At 36.6% G+C, this 18,169-nt stretch overlaps 1 pseudogene; it reads left to right on the forward strand.

The window, feature by feature from the left end:
• The first annotated feature begins 9,634 nt into the window (after positions 1 to 9,634).
• LOC101321559 (large ribosomal subunit protein uL30-like) lies at positions 9,635 to 10,774 on the forward strand (annotated as a pseudogene).
• Positions 10,775 to 18,169: the final 7,395 nt, after the last annotated feature.

Consider the following 18,169-nt stretch of genomic DNA (forward strand, 5'->3'; position numbering starts at 1 on the left):
ATGAATGGAACGAATTTAGTCTTACAAAAAAGGAGGAGGCATTTAGGTAGAGAAAATGCTAGCAAAGGCAAGACACTTACGAGAACACAGGAAAAAATTGATCTAGAAGTAGTGATATATGTCTATGCATTTTCAAAGATCCTGTTCTGCATGGAAAAAAGTTCTACCACATTAAGGTTTAGCCAGCAAAAGGAAAATAATTTATTTATATCAAATGGGAAAGGAGCTTAGTTAAAATAATATGAATTAGAATTTGATGTTATTATCAGTAACAAATACAGGCAATTTTTTATCCAGTAAATTTTGGCTTTATATTTTATTGCTGATACTTTGTTTTTATGTTATCTATATCAGATCTATAGATAATTTTCTTAGAGGTTTCTTATATTACTTATAAGTTTAGCTTGAACTCGCTCTACCCCTCTCCCAAAATTTGGTAAGTATTCAATTGGTCTTATTCTAATTATTCTATGGCTTGATTATACCTAAGTTTTAACTTGTGAGCTTTTTGCATCTTTACTGCATCTTGGCTAGACAGCAGGCAGGTAGGTATTGATTTATTTTTATAATTCATCTTCCTTGCTGGTATCATGGCCCTAATATTTGGGATTCTTTTTTGCTCCCGCAATAATGTCATTTTCCCTGCAATAGGCTAAGACACTTCTTGCCACGGCATACTTTTTTTCTTTTCTCTTTTTTTCCTTCCTCCTTCCCTCCCTCCCTCCCTTTCTATTGAAATATAGTTGATTTGCAATATTATATTAGTTTCAGGTGTACAGCACAGTGATTCAGTATTTTTACAGATTATACTCCATAAAAGTTAATACAAGATAATAGCTATGATTCCCTGTACTGCACAATATATCCTTGCTGCTTATCTATCTTATACATAGTAGTTCGTATCTCTTAATCCCATAACCCTAACTTGCCCCTCTCCCCTTCCCTCTCACCTTTGGTAACCACTAGTTTGTTTCTATATCTGTGAATCTGTTTCTGTTTTGCTATATACATTCGTTCGTATTATATTTAGATTCCACATATAAGTGATATAATAGTTGTCTTTCTCTGTCTGACTTATTTCACTAAGCATAATATTCTCTAGGTCCATTGATGTTGCTACAAATGGCAGAACTTCATTCTTTTTTATGGCTGAGTAATATCCCATAGTATTTATGTATATATATATGTGTGTGCATATATATATTTATATACCACATCTTTTTATCCATTTGTCTATTGATGGACACTTGATGAACACTTCCATATCCTGGCTTTTGTAAGTAGTGTTGCTATGAACATTGGGGTGCATGTATCTTTTCAAATCATGTATGTTTTCATTTTTTCTGGATATATACCCAGGAGTAGAACTGCTGGGTCATATGGTTGTTCTATTTTTAGTTTTTTGAGAAACCTCCATATTGTTTTCCACAGTGGCTGCCTCAATTTACATTCCCACCAACCCGTACAAGGGTTCCCTTTTCTCAATATCCTCTCCAATGTTTGTGATTTGTAGACTTTTTGATGATAGCCATTCTGACAGGTGTGAGATGACATCTCATTGTTGTTTTGATTTGAATTTCTCTGATAATTAGCAACAGTGAGCATATTTTCATGTAACTGGGAACCTAGCCATCATTGTGATGTGTTTCCAGCTGTTAGCCAGCTGTATGTCTTCTTTGGAAAAATGTCTATTTAGGTCTTCTGCCCATTTTTTGATTAGGCTTTTTGGTTGTTGTTATTGAGTTGTATGAGCTGTTTATATATTTTGGATATTAGTCCCTTGTTGGTCATATCATTTGCAAATATTTTCTCCCATTCAGTAGGTTGTCTTTTCATTTCGTGGATGATTTCCTTTGTTGTGCAAAGCTTTTAATTTTAATTAGGTCCCATTTGTTTATTTTTGCTTTTATTTATTTTGCCTTAGGAGACAGATCCAAAAAATATTGCTACAATTTATATCTATGAGTGTTCTTCCTATGTTCTCTTCTATGAGCTTTATGGTCTCAGGACAGACACTGGTTTTAGATTGTTGAGATATGTATTGGTGACGGATGCCTTTTGTGCCCCCATGTCACATCCCCTCAGCCTGCCTCTAACTTAAGCAACAAGCTATGGTGGATAGTTTCTGTGCATAGCACCACAGCCCTAACTCAAGTGCCTACCAGGTCTCTCTGCTTTTATAGTTTAGGATTTTTGCAAGCAAAGGACCATTCAGCCAGGAGCAGGGCAGTGTGGAATTGCAGGGGAATTAACACCTCTGGGAGCAAACCTCGACTAGTGGAGGTGATGGACAAGCCTCAGCCATCATCTTCCCTCCATCATATGTGGAGGGAAGTTCTAAGGTCATGGGGGCTCAGAGAGTCCCTAACTGTACAGAACCACAGCTGTCCACAACATTAATAGCTCACTACCGCACCCTTTACTGGCTTTGTCTTTTTCCCTGTCTCACTCTCCAGCCCCCTCACTCCTGCTTCTGGGTATCACCTCCCAAATAAATCATCTGTACCCAAGTCCTTGTTTGGGGCTCAGTTTTGTGAAAGAACCAAATATCACCATTCCCATAAAAAAGTAGGTACTTTTTAAAGAAAATCAAGGTTGAGTAACAAAATGACTAAAGAACTTAGCCCCTCAGAAGAAAGCTGAGATGAGAAAGCCTGAGTCCCACTGCGTGAATGGATTGTAACTAAAGGGCTAATTTATAAATCAGTTGTTTTAAACCTGGAATATATTTCCTAATGGAAACACATCACAATGATGCCTCGGTTCCCAGTTAACAGAAATGAATTAAGCTTGTGAATAACTTAAAATATTAAGTAGTAGATGTAATTTAATTTATCCTGTTTTCTGGAATCACACTGTACTAGTTAGCTGAGGCTACTATAACAAAATACCAAAGACTGTGTGACTTAAACAACAGAAATGTATTTTCTCACTGTTTTGGGGGCCAGAAGTCCAAGACCAAGGTGTCGGCATTGTTGGTGTCTTCTGAGGCCTCTCTCCTTGGCTCATAGATCCACCTTTCCCCCGTGTATTCACATGTTCTTCCCTCTGTACATGTCTGTGTCCAAATCTCCTTTTCCTATAAGGACACCAGGCATATTAGATTAGGGCTCCAAATGATCTCATTTGATTTAATTATCTCTTTTACAACCCCATCTCCAAATATATTCACATTCTGAGGTACTTGGGGTTAGGATTTCAACACATGAATTTGGGGGTAGGGACACAGTTCAGCCCATAACACATATTTATCTCTAAATTTTTAGTTACAAAGTATTGGATACATGTAAATAAATAAACAGCAATGAAATCACACTTCAGCTTAACAATTAGAGCATTATAGATACCTTTGAAACCACCTGCGTTCTCCTTCTTCTCCTATCTTCCTCTTTCCCCTCAAGAAGTAAATACTATCCTGAATTTTGTTTACCAACTACTTGCTTTTTAACAGATTTATCACATATAAATGTATAATTAAGCAATACATTGTGCTTTTTTGAGCTTTATAAAAATAGCATCATTTGGTATATAGTTTTATATGATTTTTCCCTCTAAACAGTATTTGTCTAAGATTTATCCATACTGAAGCAAGTAGGTAAGGTTCATTCATTTCACTACGGCATAATATTCCACTAAGCGACTATACATATACATATCTATTCATTCTCCTATTGAGAGCATTTAACTTGTTTCCAGGTCTTTTGTTATTAATTATGCTGCTCTTGTTGTACGTATTTCTTTCATGTGTGTAAGACAGATGCTCTGTACCCAGGAGTGGAATTGCTGGGTTATAAGGAGTGTGATTACTCACCAGAACAAGAGAGTTACCAAATTGTTTTCAGAGTAGTAGTGCCAGTTTATGTTCACACCAACAGTGTCTAAGATCCCTTTGATGTTTTGTACTGTGGCCAATACATGACATTGTCAGGCTTGTAAATTTATGCCAATGATGTTATGATGTCAAATGATAGCAAATTATTTATAATTTACATTTTCCTAACAACTAATAATTGTTATGAACCTCTTTTATTATGTTTATGAGATATACATGTTTTCTCTTCTATGAAATACCTGTTTTCTTTTTTTTTTTTTTTTTGGTCCATTTTTCTTCTGAATCTTCTCTTGTCTTTATTTATAAGAGTTTTTCTGTACCTATTTTCTAATCTTTTCTGCCTACTTGTTGAAAATATCTTATTTCAGTTTGTAGTATCTTTTTATTTCCTTTATGTGTATTTTGATGAACAGAGATTCTTAATTTTAATGTGGTTAAACTTAGCAGTCTCTTCCTTTATAATTATTATTTTTTGTGCATTGCTTGAAAAATTCTTCCCAATCCTGAGGTCATAGTTTTCTCCTAAACTTTTTATCTTATGGATATTTCTTTTTATGTCTTAAGAAATTCTTTCCTATGATGTCACAAATATATTTTCTCTAAAATGTTTATGGTTTATCCTTCACACTTATGTTTATCTCTTCAGTAATGGACTTCTGCATATGGCATAAGGTAGAAACCTAATTGCATTTTCCTTCCACATGGATAATCAATTATTCTATCAATGTTAGAATAAAGACACCACTGAGTTTTTGTACCTATTGCTAAGTATTCCTGTTAAATCTGAAACTTTAGAAAGAGGAGGAGGTATATATGCAGTCATAAGCATAAAAATATATCAACAGTCAGAAGCCATTCAGTCTTTTTGTTAGCTGAACAGCTAGTGGAGGTTATGAAAAAGAAGGAAGAATGATTTCCACTGCAGAGAACTTTCAATGCTATATTGAAAGGGAGAGGGTAGAAGAAAGGAAAAAACAAAAAGGAAATGGGTGTCCAGTTAGGGTGAAGACAGTGAGATGTATCCTAACTAGGAATCATTTATAATGTACAGGATATTCATAAGCCTGAATGTGGAATCAGAAACCATCTGACCTTAACTTTAAAATATATATGTTTTTAAGAAGACCTTTATTTATTGTCTACTTTAATTCCTTCATCTTGTCAGATATACATGGAAGAAACAGAGATATGAAGTGACTACCCAAAAGATACACGGTGGGTTAGGGGCAAAGCTGTGATTATAGTTTAAGTCAGACTTGTGAGGGTAGTAGCCCTATAGCCAAATAAAAATGACAGGGATATACATTATTTGTTTTTATCCATCAACACAGTTTGAAAACTTTTTTGACTTTTCTTTATTTGCTAAATGTATAGAAATACAAACCCTAGCATAATGTAAAAGATACATTTTGAAAATTTTATTCTTTATGCCTCTACCAAGAAGCAACTTTAAGCCTAAAGATAATTTCTATCATATTCTTAGCATGAGTGGATTTCGTCTTTTAAAGCTTATCAGTTGGCTTCAGTGTGGAAAACATAAGCAATAAAATATTTCTCTCTTGATAAACAAGTTGAACATTCTCACTGCTGGTTAGCATGAATAGTTTTGTTTGGCTACTGACAGATAATAGTTTGAGGATACCATAAAAGAGTAACCAAAAAACACATGTTTAGCTTCACTAGACTTCTTTTATAGCTGATAAAACGTTACAAAGCTCACAAGCTATGATCCATGTATTTATGACTTGAGGTTCTATAACTTTATTTTCTCTTGTGGACAAAACACACAATAGCTATAATAATTTTTCTTATAGATAGAATTTTCATTCTTTGACAAAGATGTACCGTTGTGGGTTATAGCACTTGACTGCCCGGAAATTATTTCTCAGCCTACTATCTACAAAAGCAACTTTTACTTTATAGATATGCATCAGGAACTTGGAACTCTGGAGGGAGGTTCTTCCTTTCTTCTTTAAAACAAAATTGTTCTGCAAATAGCTAGTGAGTCATCAACTTCTTAGGTTTATGAAGTACTGTTCAAGTTATTTCTTAATTTTTTGCATCCTGAAAACTTGACTCTATCTTAACATTGTCGCTATATCAAAAGATGGACCAAAACCACAAAGTGAGACCAGATTATTTTATAGGAAAGTGAAATACAGCAAAGGGAATGTTATTGGTAAGAATTTATCTTTAAATAAAGATTATAATAAGAGCTTTAAATACAAATTTAAAATAGTCTCATAGGTGCCTGGCAAGATGGCAGAGCAGGAAGACCTTGAGCTCACCTCCTCTCATAGTCACACCAAAATTACAACTATTTACAGAGCAACTGTTGATGAATGATACTGGAATCTAGCAGAAAAGATCTTCTAAAGATATAAAGAAGGAAACACAATGATGAGACAGGTAGGGGTTAAGACCCATACCCTCGAGTGGGCGATACACAAACAGGAGGACAATCAAAACTGCAGATGTTTTCCCCAAGGAGCAATGGGTCTCTGCAGCCCAGGGGTGCTTCACCAGGATGACAAGCCCCCAGAACGTTTGGCTTTGAAGGCCAGATGGACTTACTTTTGGAGACATAGAGGGCTGTGGGAAATAGAGAAATCTCACGTGCTCCAGGATCCAAGGTAGAAGCAGTAATTTGAAAGGATCCTGGGTCAGACCTACCTTTTCATCATGGAGAGCCTTCCAGACAGGCAGGAGGCAACTGGAGCTCACCTTGGGGACATGACACCGGTGGCAGCTATTTTTGGGAGCTTGTTCCACCATGTGGACTCTCTTGCTGGTAAGCGTCATTTTGGAATCCTCCCTCTAGGTTAATACTAGGACCCAACTCTGCCCACCAGCCTGTTGGCACCAGTACTCAGATGCCTCAGGCCAAGCAGCTAGAAACACAGCACCATCTACCAACAAGCCTTCTGCCTTAAGACCCCCTGAGCCCACAGCTGCCCCAGGACATAGTCCTGTTCACCATAGGGACCAAGACCCAGCAGCACATACCAGTGCAACAGCACTAGCCCCAGAACCCCCAGGGCCCTGCAGTCAGAGACCTCAGGACCCAGCTCTGCCCACCAGTGGGCAGGCACCACCCCTAGGACCCCCTGCTCCCTGGCCATATCCACCAGCGAGCTGGCACTAGCCTCAGGACCAGCCTCACCCACCAGTGGATAGAAATTAGCCCTAGGACCCCCTGGGCCCCAGCCCCACCAATGAGCAGGTGGACACCAGCCCCAGGACAACTGCAACCCCACAGCCTGTCATGACAGGACTCAGCCCATCCACCAGCAGGGTGGCATCAACCCTGGGACCACCTAGGCTCCAGTCCTGCTCACCATCAGGCCAACACCAACTCTGAGATACCTTGGACCCCTCAGCCAGCCATCCCAGGATTCAGCCTCAACCGCTAACAGGCTGACACAAGCTTTGGAACACCCTGCATCCTGCAGCCAGCCATGTCAGGAATAGGTCTCACCCACAAGAGGGCCAACACCAGCTCTAGGACCCCCAGGGCCTGCAGCCAGAGACCCTAGGATCCAGCTCTGCCTGCCAGTGGGCTGGCACTAACACCAGGACTTGGCTTCACCCATTGGTGGGCAGGTACCAGGCCCAGGATCTCCTGGGCCCTGACACCACCCATCAGCAGGTTAGACAGCAACCCCAGGACAACCACAGCCCTTCACCCTCCCTTGTCAGGACCCAGCCAACCCACCAGCAAGCTGGCACCAGACCCAGGATGCCATGGGTCCTGGCCCTACCAAACAGCAGGCCAACACTAGCTCTGAGATACCTTTGACCCCTCAGCCAGCTGCCTAGGATCCCGCCCTATTTACCAATGGGCCAGTACCAGCTTTGGGACACGCTAGAACCTGTAGCTAGTCATATTAGGAATTGACCCCATGCACCAGCAGGCCGACACTAGATCTGGGAATCCTGGCCTCACAACCACCCACCCCAGAACCTGATTCTGCCTACCAGTGGGCCAGCACTAGTCCTGGGTTCCCCCAGGGTTCCATAGACAGCTACCTCATGACCCAGCCCTGCCAACCAGTGGCCAGTAGCCTCTGCACAAGGCAGGGCTGGCTACCAACTGGACCAGGGGACAGCCATGCCTACCAGACTGCAAACAGTAGTCAGCCAGCCACAACAGAGGGACCCACACATTCCAAATAGGGAGTACCACTATAGAATATAGCTCTGATGACTGCTAAGATGCATAGGATGTCTCCTACAAAAGGCCACTTCTCCAAGTTGGGAAATGTAAACAACCTACGAGATACATAGGAATAAAGTCAGCAAATTAGGTAAAAAGAGATGACAGAGGAACATATTTCAAAGGAAGGAATAAGACAAACCCCCAGAAGAACTACATAAAATGGAGATGGTAATGATTATAAAGATTATCAGAGACTCAGAGAAGAATGAATACAGTGAGAAGTTTAACAAAAAAGTTAGAAAATATAAAGAAGAAGCAAAAAGAGCTGCAGAATACAAAATTGAAATGAAAAACTACACTAGAAGGAATCAATATAGATTATAAGATACAGAGGAATAAGAATGGATCATTAAGCTGGAAGGCAGAGTAGTAGAAATCACTGAAGCTGAACAGAAAAAAAGAAAAAAACAACAAAAAGAAATTAGGACAGTTTAAGAAATCTCTGGGACATCAAGCATACTAACATTCACATTATAGGGATCCCAGAAGAGAGAAAGAAAGGGGCAGAGAACATATTTGAACATAATAGCTGAAAACTTCCCTAACCTACGAAAGAAAACAGATATCCAGGTCCAGGAAGCACAGAGAGTCCCACACAGGATCAACCCAAAGAGGACCAAACCAAGACATACTGTAATTAAAGTGGCAAAAGTTAAAGAGAGGATATTAAAAACAGCAAGGAAAAGCAACAAATTACATACAAGGGAACTCTCATAAGGCTATGATCTGACTTTTCAGCAGAAACTCTGCAGGCTAGAAGTGGATGGCACAATATATTTAAAGCAATGAAAGGGAAAAATCTAAAACCAAGAATACTCTATCTGGAAAGGCTTTCATTCAGATTTGATGGAGAGATCAAAAGTTTTACAGACAAGCAAAATTAAAGAGTTCAGCACCACCAAACCAGCTTTATAAGAAATATTACAGGAACTTTTGTAAGTGAAAAAGGAAAGGACACAACTACAAATGTGAAAATTACAAAAGGAAAAAGCTCATCAGTAAAGGCAAATGTACAGTAAAGGTAGTAAATCAACCACATATAAAGTTAGTAGGAAGGTTAAAAGACAAAGGTAGTAAAATCATCTATAGCTGCAATGAGTAGTTAAGGGATACACAAAACACAAATGTATAAAATATGATGTCAAAAACAGCAATCATGGGTGAGGGGAGTAAAAATGTAGGTTTGTTGAAATGAGTTTGAAATTAAGAGATAATCAACTTAAAATAATCACACACACACACACACACACACACACACACACATATATATATATATATATATATATATATATATATACACACAGAGATTGCTATATATAAACCTTATGGTAACTACAAACCAAAAATCTATAAAAGATACACACACAAAAAAGAGAAAATAATCCAAACATAAACTAAAGATAGTCATCAAATCAGAAGGGAAGAGAACAAAAGAAGAAGAAAGGAACAAAAAGAACTACAAGACAACTCCCAAATAATTAACAAATTGGCCATAAGTACATACCTATCAATAATTACTTTAAATGTAAATGGACTAGACACTCCAATCAAAAGTCATACGGTGCTCTTTCCTGGCTGGAACCATGGAGGGTGCAGAAGAGAAGAAAAAGAAGGTTCCTGCTGTGCCAGAAACCCTTAAGAAAAAGTGAAAGATGGGACTTCCCTGGTGGTCCAGTGGTTAAGAATGCCTTCCAATGCAGGGGACACAGGTTCAATCCCTGGTTGGGGAACTAAGATCGTACATGCCACAGGGCAACTAAGCCTGCACACTCTACAGCCTGTGCACCACAACTAGAGAGCCCATGTGTTGCAACTACTGAGCCCATGTGCTCTGGAGCCCGTATGCCACAACTAGAGAGCCTGCACACTGCAACTACTGAGCCTGGGCACTCTGGAGCCCATGTGCCACAACTAGAGAGAAGGCTGTGCGCCACAATGAAAGATCCCACATGCCGCAATGGAGATCCCACATGCTGCAACTAAGACCCGATCCAGCCAAATAAATAAATAAACACATGAATACATATTTTTTTTAAAAAAAAGAAAAAGTGAAAGAATTTCACAGAGCTTAAGATCAAGAGCCTAAGAAAGAAACCTGCCCAAAAGATGTTTTGAAAGGCAAGGAGGAAGCTTATCTATGAAAAAGCTAAGCACTATCACAAGGAATACAGGCAAACTGAAATTTGAATGGCTAGGATGGCAAGAAAAGCCAGCAACTTCCAGGTACCCACAGAATCAAAATTGGCATTTGTCATCAGTATCAGAGGTATCAATGGTGTAAGCCCAAAGGTTTGAAAGGTGTTGCAGCTCTTTCACCTCTGTCAGATCTTCAATGGCACCTTTGTAAAGCTCAACAAGGCTTCAATTAACATGCTGAGAATTGTGGAACCATACATTGCATGGGGGTACACAAAACTGAAGTCAGTAAATGAATTGATCTACAAGCATGGTTTTGGTAAAATCAACAAGAAGCAAATTGCCCTGATGTATAATGTGTTGATTGCTTGATCTCTTGGCAAACATGGCATCATCTGCATGGAGGATCTGATTCATGAGATTCATACTGTTGGAAAACTTTTCAAAGAAGTAAACAACTTCTGTGGCCCTTCAAATTGTCTTCTCCATGAGGCAGAATGAAGAAAAAGACTACCTGTTTTGTAGAAGGTGGAGATGCTGGCAACAGGAAAGACCAGATCAACAGGCTTATTAGAAGAATGAACTAAGGTATCTACCATGATTATTTTTGTAATCTAGCCAGTTAATAAACAGTGACTTCAAATTGAAGTCAGAAAACAGTGTTTTCAAATTGAAAAAAAATTTCACAGAGTGGCTGAATGGATACAAAAACATGATCCATATATATGCTGCCTACAAGAGACTCACTTCACATCTAAAAATACACACAGGCTGAAAGTAGTGGATGGAAAAGGTATTCCATGCAAATGAAAATGAAAAGAAAGCCAGGGTAGCAATATTTATATTAGACAAAATGACTTTAAAACAAAGACTGTAACAAGAGATAAAGAAGGATATTACCTAATAATCAAGTGATCAATCCAAGAAGAAAACATAACAATTTAAAATATACATGCACTCAACATAAGAGCACCTAAATACATAAAGCATATATTAACAGACACAAAGGGAGAAATTGACAGCAACACAATAATAGTAAGGGCCTTTAACAGCCCCACTTAAATCAATGGACAAATCATCCAGATAGAAAATTAATAAGGAAACACTGGCCTCAAATAACATATTAGACCAAATGGATTTTATACACATATATAGACCATTCTATCAAAAAGCAGTAGAGTACACATTCATTTCAAGTGCACATGGAACATTCTCCAGGATAGATTACATGTTAGGCAACAAAACAAACTCTCACTAAATTTAAGAAAACTGAAGTTATATCAAGTATCTTTTCTGACCACAAGTCTATGAGACTAGAAATCAACTACAATGAAAAAACTGCAAAAAACACAAACACGTGGAGCTAAACAATATGCTACTAAACAACCAATGGATTACTGAAGAAATTTAAAAAGAAATTTAAAAATACCTGGAGACAAATGAAAATGGAAGCACAAAGATCCAAATCCATGGGAAGCAGCAAAAGCAGTTGTAAGAGGGAAGTGTATAGAAATATAAGCCTAAGAAATCTCAAGTAAACAACCTAACCTCACAACTAAAGGAACCAGAAAAAAGAAAACACAAAACCCAAAGTTAGAAGATATAGAAGAAATCTAAGTGTCCATTAATAGATGAATGGATAAAGAAGATGTGGAATATGGAATGGAATACTACTCAGCCATTAAAAAGAATGAAATGTCATTTGCAGCAGCATGGATGGACTTGAAAGGTATTATGCTAAGTGAAATAAGTCAGAGAGAGAAAGACAAATACTGTATGATATCACTTATACGTAGAATCTAAAAAAACACAACCAACTAGTGAATATAACAAAAAAGAAACAGGCTCACAGATATAGATATCAAATTAGTGGTTACCAGTGGCGAGAGGCAAGAGGGAAGGGGCAATACAGGGGTAAGGGATTAAGAGGTACAAACTATTATGTATAAAATAAACTACAATGATATATTGTACAATACATGGAATATAGCCAATATTTTCTAACTACAAATAGAGTAAAATCTTTAAAAATTTTGAATCACTACATTGTTCATGTGTAACTTATCTAATATTGTATATTAACTATACTTCAATTAAAAAATAGGATTAAAAAAGGGGGTCCTTGTTTGTGGAAGTTTCAGTGCTCCAATAAAATGCAATACAACTTTGATTAAAAGATCTGAAATGATGTCCTGTCCCCATTGGCCACAAATTGAGCTTTGAGGTTAGAGTCACAACATTTCCCTGGCAAATCCTTCAAATACCTAGTCACCATTTGAAAGAAAAACTGTTCTAAATGTAATGTTATACATTATGGTAATATTAAACCTTCCTTCTGTTAAAAACAAAACAAAACAAAAAACCCAAAGTTAGGAGAACAACAACAGCAATAAAATTAAAGATCAAGGCAGAAATAAATGAAATAGAGACTAAAAAAATTAGAAAAGATCAATGAAACTAAGATCTGGTTCTTCAAAAAGATAAGCAAAATTTATAAATATTCAGTCAGTCTAAACAAGAAAAAGGAGAGCCCATATCAATAAAATTAGAAATGAAAAAGAAGTTACAACTGATGCTCAAGAAATACAAAGGATTATAAGAGATTACTATGAACAATTATATGCCAATAAAATGGACAACCTAGAAGACATGAACAAATTCCTAGAAATGTATAATCTCTCAAGACTGAACCAGGAAGAAATAGAAAATACAAACAGACTAATTACCAGTAATGAAAATGTCAGTAAACAAACAAACAAACAAACAAAAAACCCTCCCAACAAACATAAATCCAGGAAGAGTTTCACAGGTGAATTATACCAAACATTTGAGAAGAGTTAACACCTATCCTTCTCAAACTATTTCAAAGAATAGCAGAGGAAGGAATGTTTCTTAACTCATTATATGAGGCCAGCATCACCTGATACCAAAATCAGACAAAGATACCACAAAAAAGGAAATGACAGGCTAATACCACTGATCAATATAGACTCAAAAATACTCAACAAAATATTAGAAAACTGAATTCAACAATATATTAAAAGGATCATACATCATGATTAAGTGGGATTTATCCCAGGGATACAAGGATGATTCAATATCCACAAATCAATGTGATACACCACATTAACAAAATGAAGAATAAAAATCGTATGATCTCAACAGATGCAGAAAAAAAACATCTGACAAAATTCAACATTCATTTATGATAAAACCCTCCAGAAAGTGGGTATAGAGGGAACATGCCCAACATAATAAAGGCCATTATGATAAGCCCATAGCTAACATCATACTCAAGATGAAAAGCTGAAAGCATTTTCTCTAAGATTGGGAGCAAGACAAGGATGCCCACTCTCACCACTGTAATTCAACATAGTATAGGAAGTTCTAGTCACAGCAATCAGACGAGAAAAAGAAATAAAAGGAATCCAAACTGGAAGGGAAGAAGTAAAACACTCACTGTTTGCAGAAGACATGATACTATACATAGGAAATCCTAAAGATGCCACCAAAAAACTATGAGAGCTTGTCAATGAATTTGGTGTAGTTGCAGGATACACAATTAATATACAGAAATCTGTTGCATTTCTATACACTAACAATGAACTAGAAGAAGGAGAAATTAAGAAAATAATCCAGTTTACCATCACATCAAAAAGAATTAAAGAACCTAGAAATAAATCTAAGGAAGTAAAAAACCTGTACTCAGAAAACTATGAGACACTGATGAAAGAAATTGAAGATGACACAAACAGATGGCAAATTACACTGTATTCATGGATTAGAAGAATTACTATTGTTAAAATAACCATACTACCCAAGGTGATCTACAAGTTCAATGCAATCCTTATCAAAATACCAATGTCTTTTTTCACAGAACTAGAACAAATAATTTAAAATTTTATATGGAAACACAAAAGAGCCCAAATAGCTACAACAATCTTGAGAAAAAAGAATAGAGCTGGAGGAATCCTGTCCCTGACTTCAGAATATACCACAAAGCTACAGTAATCAAAACAGTATGGTATTGGCACAAAAGCAGATATATAGCTCAATGGGACAGAATTGAGAGCCTGTAAATAAACTCATATACTTATGGTCAATTAATCTATGACAAAGGAGGCATGAATATACAGTAAGGAAATGACAGTCTCTTCAATAAATGGTGCTGGGAAAACTGGACAGCTACATGTAAAAGAATGAAATTGGAACATTTTCTTACACATATACAAAAATAAACTCAAAATGGATTAAAGACCTAAATATAATACCAGAAACTTTAAAACTCCTAGAATTCAACATAGGCAGAAGAGTCTTTGACATGAACTGTAGCAATATTTTTTTTGGATCTGTCTCCTAAGGCAAAACATATAAAAGCAAAAATATACAAATGGGACCTAATGAAACTTAAAAGCTTTTGCACAGCATAGGAAACTATCCACAAAATGAAAAGACAACCTACTGAATGGGAGAAAATATTTGCAAATGATATGACCAACAAGCAGTTAATAGTCAAAATATATAAACAACCCATACAACTCAATATCAAAAAAACAAACAACTTGATTAAAAAAATGGGTGGAAGAACTGAATAGACATTTTTCTGAAGAAGACAAACATATGGCCAACTGGCACATGAAAAGATGGGCAACATTGCTAATTATTAGAGAAATGTAAATCAAAACCACAATGAGATACCGTGTCACATCTGTCAGAATGGCCATCACCAAACAGCCCACAAATAACAAATGTTTGCAAGGATGTGAAGAAAAGGGAACTCTTGTACACTGTTGATGGGAATGTAAATTGGTGCTTCTGCTATGGAAAACTTTATGGAAGTTTCTCAAAAAACTAAAAATAGAGCTGCCATATAACCCAGCAATTCCACTCCTAGATATATATCCAAAAAAAAAAAGAAAACACTGATTTGAAAAGATACATGCACTCCAATATTCATAGCAGTATTATTTACAATTGCCAAGATATGGAAGCAAGCTGATTGTCCATCAACAGACAAATGGATAAAGAAGATGTGGTACATATATACAATAGAATATTACTTAGCCATAAAAAAGAATGAAAATTTTGCCATTTTTAACAACATGGATGAATTTGGAGCGCATTATGCTAAATGAAATAAGTCAGAGAACGACAAATACTATATGTTATCACTTATATGTGGAATATAAAAAACAAAACAAATGAATATAACGAAACAGAAACAGACTCACAGATATAAATTAGTGATTACAGTGGGGAAAGGGAAGGAGGAGGGGCAAGACAGGGATTAAGAGGTACAAACTACTATGTGTAAAATAAATAAGCTACAAGGATATATTGTACCACACAGGGAATATAGCCAATATTTTATAATAGCTTTAAATGAAGCATAACTTATAAAAATTTTGAATCATTATGTTGCACACCTAAAACTATTATAATACTGTAAATCAACTATAATTCAATAAAAACTAAAATAAAATGCAAAAAAAGAAGTCTTGTAATCCTACTTAAAATTTTTTTGTTCTCACTAAATTTAAAAAAATGTCCTAAACTTCATTGAAGTGTAATTTACATACAATAAATGCATTCATTTTAAGTGAACAGTTTGGTGAGTTTTGACAAATAAGTACAACCATGTAACCACCACAATCAAGATACAGAACATTTCCAACATCCCCAAAAGATTCCCTTGTGTTTTTCTTTAGTTTGTCCCTCCCCTCCTCACTAGACCCAGACAACCAGTGATCTTTCTATCACTACAGATTAAATTTGTCTCTTTTAGTGTTTCGTATATATGAATCAAAAGGTTTATGCTCTTTTGTATCTAAAGTCTTTCACTCAGCGTAATGTTTTTGATATTTATTCAGTTGTTGAATGTAGCAGACGTTCAGTCCTTGTTATTGCTAAGGAGTATCCCATTGTATAGATATCATTATTTGTCCATTTACCTGGGCATGGACAGTGGGTTGTTCTGATTTGGAGCTATTAAAACTGTGTACAAGCCCCTGTGTCCTTGCCTTTTAAAGTAAAAAGCTGACTCAAGAATTAATGATTTGGAAACGTGAAGATGTAGAAGCAAAGAATAGCTGTTGGGCTGGGGAACTGGTCACAATTTAGACCATAAATATGCCACAGAGCAGAATCACCGAACTCACACTTCCCTGAGAGATATAAAGACCTGACACACATTCCTAAATTGTTTTAATAGGAAGCAGACACCCACCAGGTGAAAACTGCTGACTGCAAGAACACAGACCCTAGACTGGTTGGAAGCAGAAGGTTGACGATGCTGATTCCCAATTACCTCACCACCAACTAATCAGAAGAATGTCTTCAAGCCGATCATGCCCAGCCCTTGAACCACTACTCCCCTCACTACCTGCTTCAGGATGGGGACACACAGTCTTGAGGACATTAGCCTGCTGTGGCCCCCTTTGCCTGGCAAAGCAATAAAAGCTATCCTTTTCTGCTTCACCCAAAACTCTGTCTCCAAGATTTGATTTGGTGCCAGTGTACAGAGGCCAGGTTTGGCAACACTATTATGAATAAATCTATGAAACTTCATAAACAAATCTTTGTGTGGACCTGTTTTTATTGCTGTTGGGTGAATATCTAAGGATGGAATTGCTGGGTCATTTGGTAAATGGATGTTTAACTTTATAAGAAACTGCCCAAGTGTTTCCTACAGTGATTGTACCACTGTACCTCCCCACCAACAATGTATGAGAATTCCTATTCCATATATTTGCTTATACTTAGTATTATTAGTTTAAAATTATTTTACCTATTCTGATGGGCTTGTGCTATGTCTCACTGTGGTTTTAATTTGCATTTCACTAATAATTAAGAGCATTTTTTATTTCCTTATTTGCTATCTATTTTCTTTTATGAAATTTCTGTTAAAATATTTGCCTAATTTTAACTAGATTGCATATGTTCTTATTATTCAGTTTTAAGAGTTCTTTATATTCTGGATATAGTCCTTAGTTAGAGATACTTATTACAAATATTTTCTCTCTGTGGTATTTTTTTTTTTATTGGTGTCTGTCATTGAGCAGAAGTTTAAATGTTGATAATGTCCAATATACCATTTTTTTTGTCTTTTATGGTTTGTACTTTTTTTGTCCTAAGAAATTTTCAACAACCTTAAGGTTGCAAAGTTTTTTCTTACATTTTCTTCCAGAAGTTTCATCATTTAGAGTTCATATTTAGTACTATGGTTCATTTCAAACTATTGCTGTGTATCACATGAGGATCAAGACTCAGTTTTTCTCAATATAGCTGTCTAGTTGTTCCAATACTATTTGTTGAAAAGACTATCCTTTCCTCATTGAATTACCTTCATGCCGTGTAGAAAATTAATTGAGGTTATATTATGTGAGTCAATTATTGTACTCCATTTTGTTCCATTGATTTATTTCTCTATCCTTATGCCAAATATCACATTGTCTTGACTACTGCAGCTTTATAATAAGTCTTGAAACCAGATAGTATAAGTTCTTCAACGTTGTTCTTTTTAAAAAATTCTTTTGGTTATTTTTAGTTCTTTGCATTTCAATATGAATTTTATATGAGTCTGTCAATTTTCAACAAAAGCCTGGGGGGTTCTGATTGGAACTGCATTAAATCTATTGATCAATGCTGACCAATGGGATACAATGTTTCTTAGTCCATTAAGGCTACTATAAAAAAATAGCACAAACTGGGTGTCTTATAAACAGCAAAAATCTGTTTCTCACTGTTCTGGAGGTTGGAAGTTTGAGATCAAGTTGCCTGCATATTTAGGTTCTGTGTTTGTTGAGGACCTGCATCTGGTTTATAAAAAGTAGTATTCTAGCTGTAACTTCACATGTCAGAACAGGCAAGGAAGCTTTCTCAAGCTACTTTTATAAGGGCACTAATCTCATTCATAAGGGCAGAGCCCTCATGACCTAATCACCTTGAAAGACCCCACTTCTTAATACCACCACATTAGGGGA

Source organism: Tursiops truncatus, chromosome 3 (assembly GCF_011762595.2).
Source record: "Tursiops truncatus isolate mTurTru1 chromosome 3, mTurTru1.mat.Y, whole genome shotgun sequence".
NCBI lineage: Eukaryota > Metazoa > Chordata > Mammalia > Artiodactyla > Delphinidae > Tursiops > Tursiops truncatus.